Source organism: Rhinatrema bivittatum, chromosome 3 (assembly GCF_901001135.1).
Source record: "Rhinatrema bivittatum chromosome 3, aRhiBiv1.1, whole genome shotgun sequence".
In the NCBI taxonomy this organism is placed as follows: Eukaryota; Metazoa; Chordata; class Amphibia; order Gymnophiona; family Rhinatrematidae; genus Rhinatrema; species Rhinatrema bivittatum.
Genome location: NC_042617.1, coordinates 512191594 through 512206286, shown reverse-complemented (window position 1 = coordinate 512206286; position 14693 = coordinate 512191594). Strand labels below are relative to the sequence as shown.

The window sequence follows — 14693 nt, the reverse complement described above, 5'->3', positions numbered from 1 at the left end:
GAATATATTTTAGCAGATTGTAGATGCCATTTTGGAAAGCACAGAAAATATTTATTAGAATTGTTGGGAATTATTTAGTTCTATCTCTGCAGTTTCCCTGGAATTTCTTCTTTAGGGCTAGAATAATTTCCTCTTCTTGGAGGAGAAGTCCATTAATGGCTATTAATCAAGTTTACTTAGAGAATAGCCACTGCTATTAATTGCATCAGTAGCATGGGTTCTTCTTAGTGTTTGGGTAATTGCCAGGTTCTTGTGGCCTGGTTTTTGGCCTCTGTTGGAAACAGGATGCTGGGCTTGATGGACCCTTGGTCTGTCCCAGCATGGCAATTTCTTATGACTCCTCATATGTGGGGGTCACCCCAGGGTTTGATTCAACACATACAGGAAACTGACAAAGAAACTAAGGTGAAGAAAAAATGTTTCAAAAAATGTGATATACAAATAGAATATAAAAGGTAAAAATGCAAGTAAATAGATACAAATAATAATTGCAGAGAAGTTTAAAAATTATACATTCTTAAAGCTATTTCCATTAGCAAATGCATAGTATAAAGAGAGAGATGGGTAAGCTTTACTATACATTAAACAAAGGAGCCTTAAATTACAGTTTTTATTTTACTTATCCTGGGAAATTCAACGTTATAACAAAAAAAAAAAAAAAAAGAAAGGTGGAAAAATGACTTTATTATAACAGAGGAGGGAAATCAGAGGAAAACAAACAAATATCAGTGGAAAAATGATTTTTGCCCTGATTTCCCTCCTGTATGTTATAATAAAGTCATTTTTCCACTGATATTTTTTTGTTATAATGTTGAAATTCCTAGGAGAAATAAAATAAAAACTGAAAAGGAATCTGTTCTTGGACCACTGCTTTTTAACATATTTATAAATGACCTGGAAATGGGAATGAATGAGGTGATCAAATTTGCCAATGACACAAAATTGTTCACAAAGTAGTTAAATCACAAGAGGATTGTGAGAAATTGAAAGAGAACTTTGGCAAGACTAGGCAACTGGGTATCCAAATGGCAGATGATATTTAATGTAAACAAGTGCAAGGTGAAACATTTAGGGAAGAGTAATCCAAAATATAACAATGCAATACAAGGTTCCACATTAGGAGTCACCAATCAGGAAAAGGAGCTAGGTGTCATCATTAACACGTCAGAGAGGTGGTGTTCCGCCTGATCTTAAGCACTTGGATTGTCCCTCCAGAATAGCTTTTATGTCATACATGGACGCTTGTATTTTAATTAGCCTTTCATCAAGGGCCGCCGAAACGCTGTTAGAGATCTGCTGGAGCGCGGAGCTCAGTGTGCAGCAGCAGCCAAGAAAGCAATTAGAATGCTAGGAATAATTAGGAAAGGAATGGAGAATAAAACAAAATATCATAATGCCTCTGTATCACTCCACAGTGTGATCTCATCTTGAGCATTGTGTGCAGTTCTGGTCACCATATCTCAAAAAAAGACACAGCAGAATTGGGAAAGGTACAAAGAAAGATGACTAAAATGATAAAGGGGATGGAATGATTCACCAAAGAGGAAAGGCTAAAGAGGACAGGACTCTTCAGCATGGAAAAGAGACAGCTGGGAAGAGACATGATAGAGGTCTATAAAATGAGTGGAATAGAAGGGGTAAACATGAATCAGTTGTTTACTCTTCAAAAAGTACAAAGAATAAGAGACACACAATGAAATTAAATACGTTGTACATTTAAAACTAATAAAAGAAAATATTTTTTTTCTCAACACATAATTAAGCTCTGGAATTTGTTGCCAGAGGATGTAGTGAAAGCTGTTAGTGTAGCTGCATTTAATTAAAAAAAAAAGTTTGAACAAGATCCTGGAGGAAAAGTCCATAAGCCATTAATAAGGCAGACTTAGGGAAAACCTTTGCTTATTCCTGGGACAAGCAGCATGGAATCTATCTACCTTTTGGGATCTTGCCAGATATTTTTGTCCTAGATTGGCTACTGTTGGAAACAGGATACTGGTTTGATGGACTGACCCAGTATGGCAATCTTATGTTATAATTATTTTATTTCCCTAATTTAGCAGCAGCAGAACCAGTAAAAAGTTTCTGGTTGCCTTATGTAACATCAAAATTTGGTGCCCACCATCCACTGGCCAGCACCACTGTCTATGATGCTTCCTTCCTCCTTAATCCCCACTGATAGTGTCTGAAACCCTCACCTCTCCCTCCCTTGGCTGCTGCTGCCTCCTTCAAGGCCTCCACTACAGCTAGGTTATCTGTTTAGCTATTTAAATGTACACTGAGCAGTCCACATTGTAATATGCTACTGACCATGGGGTGCTGCATAGTGGTCAGCATTCTATACCTCAAGGACCCGAGTCTACCATGATTCCTGGTGTCCTGATTGTCTGATGAATCCTGCACCTTTGTCTAAGGAGCCTCACCAACTCAACAGTTTTACAGGCCCAAAGCATAGGATTTCCTGTGTGTTCGCCCTGATGACATCATTGCTTTCCTATAAAAGAAGCTCAGTCCACTGAGTTTGAGCAACAAGTTTTGGTTCAGTATGTTCCTATGCATTGCTGTTCTTGTTGCTGCTTTCATCCTTAACTCTGCCTTGTCTGCTGCCTATCCTTTCGTTTTGTTTGCCTCTTGACTGTAATTGAACTTCACCTGCCCTGAGCTTGGCCTGCCTCCTGACTTTGCATTACCTTGACCCTACCTGTCTGACTATGCCTCTGCCTCCTGATTCTGTTCTGGTGCCTTGGTCCTGACCATCAGCTACTATGTGTCCACCTCTAATCTGTGACCGCCTGAATGTGAGGACTGTAAATTGCCATGTGGGGACGTGGCCCTACCTCTTACCATAACTTTGAAGGCATGCCCAAGAGGGGGAATAGACATTGCATACTGTGAGCAGGCCACAGCCCTGAGCCATGAGTGCATAGGCTGGCAATGAGGAATAGAAGAGGGCATAAATGAGGAGCAAGGGAGTACCACAGAAGACAGACAGGAAAGAAACAAGATGCACAACACCCCATGCATACACATCTCTCCCTCCCCCCTCCCCCCCCCAAAAAAAATTGCTGAGCAGAGAAATAACAAAAGTAGACCACCACTACTGTCAGGTATTACAGTTAGAAGCTTAAAAAATATATACAAGATGATTTAAAAAAATAGTAACTTTTCTAAAAAAAAGTCACATGATCAGATATTTAAATTGAAAAATTAAAACATTTTTATCTTTTGCCTTTTACCTCACAGTGTACTTTTCTCTCACCTCTGCTTTATCTTTTTGCTTCTCCCAGCTCTTTTCACTGTTTTTCTTTCCACAACCTTCCTTTCTACATTCCATGTTACAGCTCACCATCTCTTGTCTATTTCTTCCATTCCTCACAACGTCACACTTCTCATTCGTTTGCATCTCATCTACTTTTTAATTCTCACCTCTTATCCTCATCTATCACCCTATGTCAACTGTCCCTGTCTGGTATCTCACTTCCACTTCTTTTGTATCCCCAATGACCCCTCTGGCTGTTTTCCCTCCCTCCTCATACCACTATGTGTCCCTCTCTCTTTCTGCCCCATTAGTCTTTCCTACTATCTTCCTACTCCCAAGTTTCTGAAATAATTCTCTGTCTCTCTCCCCCTGTCCTGCTCCCCTTTTTCCATGGTGGCCCCCTTTTCCTTTTCCTTCCTCCCTTATAGTCATCCTCTGCCCTTTCCATATGGTTCCTCTCTGCTCCTTCCTCTTCTTTCTGGATCCAAGCTTTCTCCTTTGGCTTTTCTCCCCTGTCTCTCAGCAAGCAACAAGGAATGCAGTAGTTTTAGAAGGCTGCTGTATAAAATCAGCAGGGGAGGGGGTGGGGCACTTACATGCACCAAATCTCTTGTTGAGGAGACTCAGAGTGTCGCAGTTAGGAAGAGCTACAGAATAAAAGGTTAAATGGGCATAACCTTAAAAGTATTTAATTTTTTTTCTTCCTCTGCAGCAAAAATAAAGATAACAAAACAATTATAATTCAAAATTGCAGATTCCTTTGCTCAACAAAGATGACTTAAAAGGACAAAGGGACAGCTGACAGCTCTATGCAATTCCTTTTGAAAATCAGGAATGCCAAATGGAGGCAAACAAATATTGAGAAAAACAAAAGTAGTATAATTACCTAGGCATACAGGTCTCCAAAAAACACTGTGTCACAACATGTTTGCTAGGTTACAGTGACACTCAGGGGTAGCCGCGCGTATCTTATAAAATCCGGGGTCGGCGCACGCAAGGGGGTGCACATTTGTGCAACTTGCGTGCACCGAGCCCTCCGCGCGCTGCCCGTTCCCTCCGAGGCCGCTCCAAAATCGGAGTGGCCTCGGAGGGAACTTTCCTTCCACCTCCCCCGACCATCCCCTCCCTTCCCCTACCTAACCCACCCTCCCGGCCCTATCTAATCCCCCCCCCCCCACACACACACCTCTGTCGTGAAAGTTATGCTTGCTTGAGGCAGGCGTAACTTTGCGCGCGCCGGGCCGCAACGGTCCGGGGGCTGCGGCCACGCTCCCGGAACACCCCCGGGCCGAAACCATGCCAACCACAACGCCCCCGGATGCCACATCGGCCGCGTCACACCCCCCACCGATGACGCACGGATCGCGACACGCCCCCCAGGAAAGCCCTGGGACTTACGCGCATCCCGGGGATTTGCGTGCGCCTGAAGCCTATGCAAAATAGGCTCGGCATTCGCAGAGGCGTTTTAAAAGGATTACGCGCGTACCTTATGTGCGTAACCCTTTTAAAATCCGGTCCTATGTGGATTTATCTGGACAGGGGGAGACAGTGTTTCATGGAATGTTATTATAAATTCTAATTTTGATTCAAATGGACCAATTCTATCTGCATCAAAATTTAGGTGGGCGATATCTGCCTGAAGCCAATGAGGCTCAGGGGATCCACTGCTAATGAACCTTTTAAATTAGGTATAAAAGATAATGCTGCCTTTGTTAAGGGTCAGACAGAGACAGGGTCAGCCGAAGGCTAAGGAAAAGATATCATGAAGTGAGATTTTTTTAAAATTCCAGCTTCCAGTTGGTTGGCTACTGTAAAACAAAAGCAAAGTTTTAGGTAATTTTTCTTGTAGCTATTATCTGAACAGAAGTATGTATTAAGTAATATAAAGTGAGCTGTTTATTATTTTGTAGTGAGGGAAAAAAATGATTTCTAAATATTGACTGATCGTGTATTATTTATTTATTTTTAGCTAAATAGTATTTAGAATAGCAGCTTATACACTTTGTTATGCAAATTGTAGCTTCAGGGAATTTTAGAAGATTTGGCACAATTTTATTTAAAGTAGAAAAATAAATATAATTATTTTTTGGGAGAGAATCTGGACATTCAACTTCATGAAGAACAGTATCCTGAATCTGAGAAATGGGACTCCAAGTATCTGAAACAACTTCATCAATAACCGCACAGAGAAGTTCGTTGAAAAGGATAAAAAAAAATCACATGAGAATTAACTGAGAACGTATTCTATTATTCTAGCCAGAATGTATGTGGCAAATTTGAAATACTTTGCAAGTTAACTGAACTAAGCTTTAAGGCAGGGTTAGTGATTTTCTTTTCTAATTTACAAAACTGATTTTCTTAATTTTCTAATGGTAATAAATGTACTCTTTCACTATAAAGCCATATGTCTCTGTTTGCTATAGAGTATAAAAATCCTAATGTGTTATTTAAATGTGCTTGCATTGATTTTAGAGGCATTACTTGCAACAGTAATAAAGTATGGGTTTTATGTTATTGTATGTTGTTTTTATTTTCTGCTTCATACTCTCCACCCCATCCCTGGGAGAACCTTTAGTTGTGTGGGCATGCTAAATGTGCCCACCCTAAATCACACAACAGAGTTGGAGTTATGTGGTCCCTCCCATAGGGTGGGGGTTTAAAAAAAATGAAACTCCCTTAGTATATTTGTCCCGTCTGTCTTCAGCTCTACATAGAAAGGACTACTTTTTATGTGTATTTGTACAATGCTATATGTATCTAGTAGCACTTAGAAATTAGTAGCAGTAGTACTTATTTATTTAAAACCTTTTACTTTCCATTCATATTAAAAGTACATGTAAAGAACATAAGAACTTAAGAACATGCCATACTGGGTCAGACAAAGGGTCCATCAAGCCCAGCATCCTGTTTCCAAAGTGGCCACTCCAGGCTATAAGTACCTGGCATGTACCCAAAAACTAAGGCTACCCCATGCTACTGATGATAGAAAATAGCCACTGCTATTACTAAGTCAACTTGATTAATAGCAGGTAATGGACTTCCCCTCCAAGAATTTATCCAAACCTTTTTTAAACCCAGCTACACTAACTGCACTAACCACATCCTCTGGCAATAAATTCCAGAGCTTTATTCAGCGTTGAGTGAAAAATAACTTTCTCTGATTAGTTAAAAATGTGCTACAAGCTAACTTCATTGAGTGCCCCTAGTCCTTCTATTATCCGAAAGAGTAAATAACCGATTCACATTTACCCGTTCTAGACCACCCATGATTTTAAAACACCTCTATCATATCACCCCCTCAGTTGTCTTTTCTCCAAGCTGAACAGTCCTAACCCTTTAGTCTTTCCTCATACGGGAGCTGTTCCATCCCCTTTATCATTTTGGTCGCCCTTCTGTGTACCTTCTCCATCGCAATTATATATTTTTTTTAGATGCGGTGACCAGAATTGTACACAATATTCAAGGTGCAGACTCACCATGGAGCAATACAGAGGCATTATGACATTTTCCGTTTTATTCACCATTCCCTTCCTAATAATATCTAACATTCTCTTTGATTTTTGACTACCACAGCACATACAGCCAACAATTTCAATGTATTATCACCATGACGCCTAGATCTCTTTCCTGAGTGGTAGCTCCCAATATGGAACCTAACATCGTGTAATTATAGCATGAGTTATTTTTCCCTATATGCATCACCTTGCATTTATTCACATTAAACTTCATCTGCCATTTGGATGCCCAATTTTTCAGCATCTCAAAGTCCTCCTGCAATTTATTACAATCCACTTGTGATTTAATTACTCTGAATAATTTTGTATCATCTGCAAATCTGATTACCTCACTTGTCGTATTCCTTTCCAAATCATTTATAAATATATTGAAAAGCACGGGTTCCTCGACTGACAAAATTGTCCATTTAATCCTATTCTGTTTCCTGTCTTTTAAATAGTTTGTAATCCACGAAAGGACATCGCCACAAGAGATGTGTTTCGTTTTTACATGTTGGCTCGGGCGACCTGTGGAAAACGTATGGGTCGTTTTATTTTTTTTTCAGCGATTTTTCACTAAAAAAAGACCAAACCAAAACAAAAAACACCCCAACCCTTAAAATTTTGTTTATTACAACCTCCCCACCCTCCGGACCCCCCAAAACTTGCCTAAAATCCGTGGTGGTCCAGCAGGGGTCCCGGGAATGATCTCCCACTCTTGGGCCATCGGCTGACAGTAAACAAAATGGCGCCGGTGGCCCTTTGCCCTTACCATGTGACAGGGGCTACCGGTGCCATTGGTCAGCCCCTGTCACATGGTAGGAGCAATGGACGGCCGGCGCCATCTTAGAAAATGGTGTGGGCCATCCATTTCTCCTTCCATGCACATCCATTGCTCCTTCCATGCACATCTCTAATCGCCACCTATCCCATGACTTTTTATGTTTCCTAGAAGCCTCTCATGAGGAACTTTGTCAAATGCCTTCTGAAAATCCAAATACACTATATCTACCAGTTCACTTTTATCTACATATTTATTAACCCCTTCAAAAACGTAAAGCAGATTTGTGAGGCAAGACCTGACTTGGGTAAAGCCATGCTGACTTTGTTCCATTAAACCATGCCTTTCTATATGTTCTGTGATTTTGATCTTTAGAACATTTTCCACTATTGTTCCTGGCACTGAAGTCAGGCTAACTGGTCTGTAGTTTCCCGGATCGCCCCTGGAGCCCTTTTTAAATATTGGGGTTACATCTGCCACCCTCCAGTCTTCAGGTACAATGGATGATTTTAATGATAGGTTACAAATTTTTGCTAATAGATATGAAATTTCATTTTTTAATTCCTTCAGAACCCTGGGGTGTATACCATCTGGTCCAGGTGATTTACAACTCTTCAGTTTGTCAATCAGGCCTACATCTTCTAGGTTCACCGTGATTTGTTTCAGTCAATCTGAATCATTACCCATGAAAACCTTCTCCGAAACAGGTATCTCCCCAACTTCCTGTTCAGTAAACACCGAAGCAAAGAAATCGTTTAATCTTTCCACGATTGCCTTATCTTCTCTACGTGACCGTTTAACCCCTCGATCATCTAACGGTCCAAATGACTCCCTCGCAGTCTTTCTGCTTCAGATATATCTAAAACGTTTTTACTGTGAGTGGTTGCCTCTACGGCCAACTTGTTTTCAAATTCTCTCTTAGGCCTGGTTTTTCTAAGGTCGCAGACCTTACACAATCCGGCGGTAACGGGGGGCAGGGCAAAGCGGTGGGTGGGCCTGCGAAAGCCGGCAGCAATTGCTGCTGGCTTTTGCACCCAATAGCGCCACCGGCAGCGAATAGGGTCCTTACCTTTTCGCCGTCAGCAGTGTCTTCATGGCGTCCACCCCGGTGCCGCCCCAACTCCTCCCTTTCCGGTGCATCCGCCCCGGTGCCGCCCCAACTCCTCCCCTTCCGGTGCAGTCCCAGAACCCGCCCCGATTTATCTATCGCACGTGAAAAGTCCCTTTTCTTGTGCAATCCGCATAGAAAATGACCCCCTTAGCCTGTCTTATCAAAGTTTTACATTTAACTTGGCATCGCTTATGCTTTATCCTATTTTCTTCTGTTGGATCCTTCTTCCAATTTTTGAATGTAGACCTTTTGGCTAAAATAGCCTCGTTCACCTCACCTTTTAACCATGCCAGTAATTGTTTGCCTTCCTTTCACCTTTCTTAATGTGTGGAATACATCTGGACTGTGCTTCTGGATGGTATTTTTTTTTTTTTTAACAATGTCCACACCTCTTGCACATCTTTTACCTTTGTAGCTGCTCCTTTCAGTTTTTTTCTATTTTTCTCATTTTATCAAAGTTTTCCTATTGAAAGTTTAACACAAGAGCCGTGGATTTGCTTACTGTCCCCCTTCCAATCATTAATTCAAATTTGATCATATTATGATCACTATTACCAAGCGGCCCCAGCATTTATTTATTTATTTAGCATTTGTTTATATACCGAGGTACAGCTGACAATGCCTTCACTCCGGTTTACATTACAACGAACCAGTTACATTTGAATTAATAACATTAAAACAGAGATTGAAACAGAACATTAACTTAATAAAAGTTAATAAGTACATTGAACATTAGATAGGAATGAATGCAACGCTTGAGGTTGACGGTTGAAGCCGTTAATGAGAAGGAAGGTTTCTGCAAGTCGGGGCGAGTGTCAGAAAGATTGCTGGAATAAAAAGGAGCAAGAGGTGGATATGAAAAGGATTTATGCTCTGTTATCATTGGGTGAACAGTCATTGTAAGACTGTGAGAGTAGCCATTCTTTAAGTTCTTTTTTAAAAGATGTAAGATTTTCTTGTGAATTGAGGTGTAGAGGTAATGAGTTCCATAATTTTGGGCCGACAATAGAGATGGCTCTATTTCTGGTGGAGGAAAGTTTGGCTTGTGGTAATGAAGGGACATCCAGTTGAATTTTATATGTAGATCTTGTTGTACGTGATGATTTATGCAGATGTATAATATTGTCCAGGGCAGTGAAGTCTGCTTTGTGAATTGACTTGTGTAGAATTGTGATGACTTTGTACTCTATTCTTTTTTTAACAGGTAGCCAATGTAAGTTGTGGAGTACTGGGGATATATGGTCGGATTTTCTTTTACCAGTCAGGACTCTGGCAGCTGCATTTTGGAGTAACTGCAGTGGTCTTAAGGTTGCATTGGGAAGGCCAATTAGAAGGGAGTTGCAGTAGTCTATACTGGAGAAGATGAGGGTTTGAAGAACGGTTCTGAAATCCCGGGGGTGAAGCAGCGGTTTTAGGTGTTTGAGTATTTGAATTTTGAAGAAGCCTTCTCTTGTTTTTGTTGCGATGTGTTTTTTAAGATTTAGCTCATTATCTAGCCAGAAACCCAGATCTTTGACGTTGTCTTTGAGTTGAATTTGAATGTTGTCAAATTGGAAGGGAGGAGTGTATGTTATACCAGAGTTTTTTCTTGTAATTAGTATACATTCTGTTTTGCTCATATTTAGGCATAATTTTAGGTTGTTTAGCAGATTTCGTATTGCTTCAAGGTGTGAGGCTGCTTTTGACATTGATTCTTCTAAAGACGAAGTAATGGGAATGAGAAGTTGTATGTCATCAGCATACATGTAGAAAATAATGTTAAGGCTAGTTAAAAGATGGCATAAAGAAAGAAGGTAGATATTAAAGAGAATGGGTGACAAAGCCGACCCTTGAGGAACTCCAGTATCCAGAGGGATGGCCTCGGATGAAAAGCTGTTGTAGGATACTTTGAAAAATCTGTTTTTAAGGAAAGAGGAAAACCAGTTAAGGGTTTTTCCAGCGAGTCCGATGGATTCCAGACTAAGAATAAGCCTTTTGTGGTCCACTGTGTCAAAGGCAGCTGACAAATCGAGGAGGATCAGAAGGTGATCTAGTTTGTTATCGAGGCCTCTTAATAAGGTGTCAGAAAGATTGAGTAGTAGGGTTTCTGTACTGAGGTTTTTTCTAAAGCCGTGTTGTGTGGGAAATAGAATTTTGTGGTCATCCAGGTGTTCGTTTAGTTGTTTCAGAACCGCCTTTTCTGTTAATTTAGCAAAGAGGGGAAGGTTTGAAATTGGGCGGTAGTTGTTTAAATCTTCTGGGTTGAGGTTTTTTTTCTTAAGTAGTGGCGTGATTGTAGCGATTTTTAGTTTGGTAGGAAGCTCACCCTCAATAAGAGATTTGTTGATGATTGCTGCTATTGTTGGGGCTATAGGATGAGCGATTTCCTTTAGAGCTCGAGTTGGGATGGTGTCCATGTCATGACGTGCAGGGTTTATTTTTTTCAACATTTTCTCTGTTTCCAAGTTGGAGATAGGATTGAATTCAAGCCAAGGACTTATATTTAATAAAGGATGCTTTTCTATGATTGATGGGGTGTTGAAGGCATCAGTAATTTTTGAAATTTTGTTCTTAAAGAAGATAGCTAAGTCTTGGCTTAAATTTTTTGTTGCGGTGGTATTGTGATTGTTGTTATCGGCGATGAGGTTGTTTACTATGTTGAACAGTGATTTAGATTTGTTGGCGGAGTTATTTATTTTTTTACTGTAGTAATCGCGTTTCGTGTTCTGGATGGTTTTTTTTGTAGGCGGCTAGATGTGTGCGGTATTTCTGCTGTAATACTGGCTGCTTGTTTTTTTGCTACTCTTTTTCGATTTTCCTGAGAGCCGTTTTCATATTTTTAAGAGTGGTGTTAAACCAGGGGTTTTGTTGTTCTCTTTTGTTCCTTAGACGTTTGAATTTCTCTGGGTTAATGTTGTTGGCGGTTTCTTCAGTAATTTGAAACCAGGATTGGATGGCATTGTTTATGTTAGAGAGGTCGAGATTAGAAAGCTGATAACCCAGTTCTTGCAGGAGAATATCAGATTGAAATGGAGGTCGGTATTTGAAGAAATTTTGTGTATCCTTTGAGGTTGAATTGTTGAAATTTATTTGAGTCTTGCATAGTAGAAGATGGTGGTCAGACCATGGAACTGGACTATGGGAGATTGTGGTATTAGAGAAGTAGTTATTAGTAAAAATTAGGTCTAATGTATGACCTTGCTTTGTGAGTGGGGTTATGCACTTGAAGGAAGCATTTTAAGCTTGAAAGCATGTCAATAAGGGTTTGGCAATTTAGAGATCTTGGGTTGACATCTATATGAAGGTTGAAGTCACCAAGAATGATTGTAGGTTTTTTCAAATTAATATAGGTAGAAAGGAACTCGAGCAGCGGAGAGATGTTGCTATCGAGAAGCTTAGGTGGGCAGTAGACAAGGCAGATTTGTAAATTTGGTGAGTCGAAGAGTGCAACTTCGAATTGTTTTGGAGATTATGTGGGATCATTTTCAATGAAAAATGTTTTTTGATAAGTAGGAGAAGACCGCCTCCTCTTCGGTAATTACGAGGGATTGAGAAAGTGTCATAGGCATTGTTGTCAAATTGGTTCAGAATGACTTGATCGGTGTTTTTGAACCAGGATTCTGTAATGGCGATGAAGTCAGGGTTTTTTTCTTGTAATATGTCTGATATTAACATGCATTTTTTGGTTAATGATTGAGCATTAATGAGAAGAAAGGTGAGGCAAAGTAAGTTTTTGTTATTTTTCATAAGTGGGATGTTTATAAGGTGTTTGTGACTATTGTGATGAGGGTTAGGTGGTTTCTCCATCTTACGAGTACTTGTGCTAGATGATTAGCGAACTCTGTGTTGAATGCTGGAAGCTGAATAAGGTTGACTGAAGTCAGGTAGAGGAGTGCAGGGTGCTGATTAAGGTTGATTGAGGTCTGGATGAGGAGTGCTGGGTGCTGGTTGAGGTTGATTGAAGGTCAGGCTGAGGAGTGCTGGATGCTGATTGAGGTTGAATGAAGGTCAGGCTGAGGAGTGCTGGATGCTGATTGAGGTTGAATGAAGGTCAGGCTGGGAAGTGCTGTGTGTTGGTTGAGGATGACTGAGGTCTGGATGAGGAGTGCTGGGTGCTGGTTGAGGTTGGCTGACGTCAGGCTGAGGAGTGCTGGATGCTGATTGAGGTTGATTGAAGGTCAGGCTGAGGAGTGCTGGATGCTGATTGAGGTTGATTGAAGGTCAGGCTGAGGAGTGCTGGATGCTGATTGAGGTTGATTGAAGGTCAGGCTGAGGAGTGCTGGATGCTGATTGAGGTTGTTTGAAGGTCAGGCTGAGGAGTGCTGGATGCTGATTGAGGTTGAATGAAGGTCAGGCTGAGGAGTGCTGGATGCTGATTGAGGTTGAATGAAGGTCAGGCTGAGGAGTGCTGGATGCTGATTGAGGTTGATTGAAGGTCAGGCTGAGGAGTGCTGGATGCTGATTGAGGTTGAATGAAGGTCAGGCTGAGGAGTGCTGGATGCTGATTGAGGTTGAATGAAGGTCAAGCTGGGAAGTGCTGGGTGCTGGCTGAGGATGACTGAGGTCTGGATGAGGAGTGCTGGGTGCTGGTTGAGGATGACTGAGGTCTGGATGAGGAGTGCTGGATGATGTTTTAGTTGCTGTGTTGAACCGGATGATGCGTGTCTGATGCAGCTTGGAGTGTATGATGAGTGTTGGATGCAGCTTGTTGGTATGCATGAGGTGAGGGAGGGATTCTGGAAGAGATGTTTTGAGGTTCTGTGAGACGAATGTTGTGTGTTGGTTGAGAGCGGAGTTGAAAGTTGAAAGGTTGGAATGCTGGTAACTGCAGAGAGCTGGGATAATGATGTCTGTTGCTGATTGAGTGATAGGTGGTGGTTGCCTGCTAATTTACATGCTGAATGAATGGTAAAAGCATAGGTGTAAGCCCAGGTATAATAAGGTGTTGGGATGTTTTTCTGAGCTGCGCTGAGAGATGAGTTACAGGTGCATTTAGGCTTGTAGGCTTGTTTCAAACTAAATACATAAATTCCGGATCAGCCCACACTGTAAGGGGCTGCCCTGCAGGGCTGCACGAAGGGGCGCACAAAGGGGCAGGCCCCTTTGTCGCGGTCCTTCGGCGCGCGACGCTCGGCGTCGAGAGGATCTGCAATTTAAAGTTCGGTAGGGCCTATTGTGATAGGCTGCAGCTGGCTAGGTGGGCGGGACTCGGCGGGTCTCGGCGCGGTTGTTTTCTTTTCAGCGTTTTTTTATGTTTTTTAGTGGCTCTGCTATCGGCGCTGAGGCTGCTCAGGAGGGGAGCAAGATTACAAACCTTCCCCCGACGGGGCTCGGCGCCGATCGCGCAGGTCTTCCCACAGAGAGCAGCGGCAGAGGCGAAAAGAAATGGCGCCGAGAGGAGCTGCAATTTAAAGTTCGGTAGGGCCTATTTTGATAGGCTGCAGCTGGCTAGGTGGGCGGGACTCGGCGGGTCTCGGCGCGGTTGTTTTCTTTTTCAGCGTTTTTTTATGTTTTTTAGTGGCTCTGCTATCGGCGCTGAGGCTGCTCGGGAGGGGAGCGAGATTACAAACCTTCCCCCGACGGGGCTCGGCGCCGATCGCGCAGGTCTTCCCACAGAGAGCAGCGGCAGAGGCGAAAAAAAAAAAATTAAAAAAAAAAAAAAACCATTACCTCTCTCACCAAATCCTGTGCTCCACTGATAATTAGATCTAAAATTGCTCCCTCTCTCTACAGTTCCTGAACCAATTGCTCCATAAAACTATCATTTATTCCATCCAGGAACTTTATCTCTCTAGCAAATCCCGTTATTACATTTACCCAGTCAAAATTGGGGTAATTGAAATCTCTCATTTGGTTAGCTTCCCAAATTTCTCTTAGCATTTCACTGTTCTTCTCACCATCTTGGCCAGGAGGATGGTAGTATAATCCTATCACTATATTCTTCTCCAACAACCAAGGGATTTCTACCCATAAAGATTCAATTGTGCATTTAGTCTCATGCAGGATCTTTAGCCTGTTGGACTCTATGCCATCCTGGACGCTCCTCTGTCATTACGATATAATTTGTACCCC

The 14693-nt window shown here is 41.7% G+C and overlaps 1 protein-coding gene across 3 annotated transcripts in view; it reads right to left on the bottom strand.

The window, feature by feature from the left end:
- Positions 1-14693, bottom strand: part of NCOA1 (nuclear receptor coactivator 1) — a 1093244-nt gene that overhangs the window by 644862 nt on the left and 433689 nt on the right. The gene's annotated exons all lie outside the window — the stretch shown is intronic.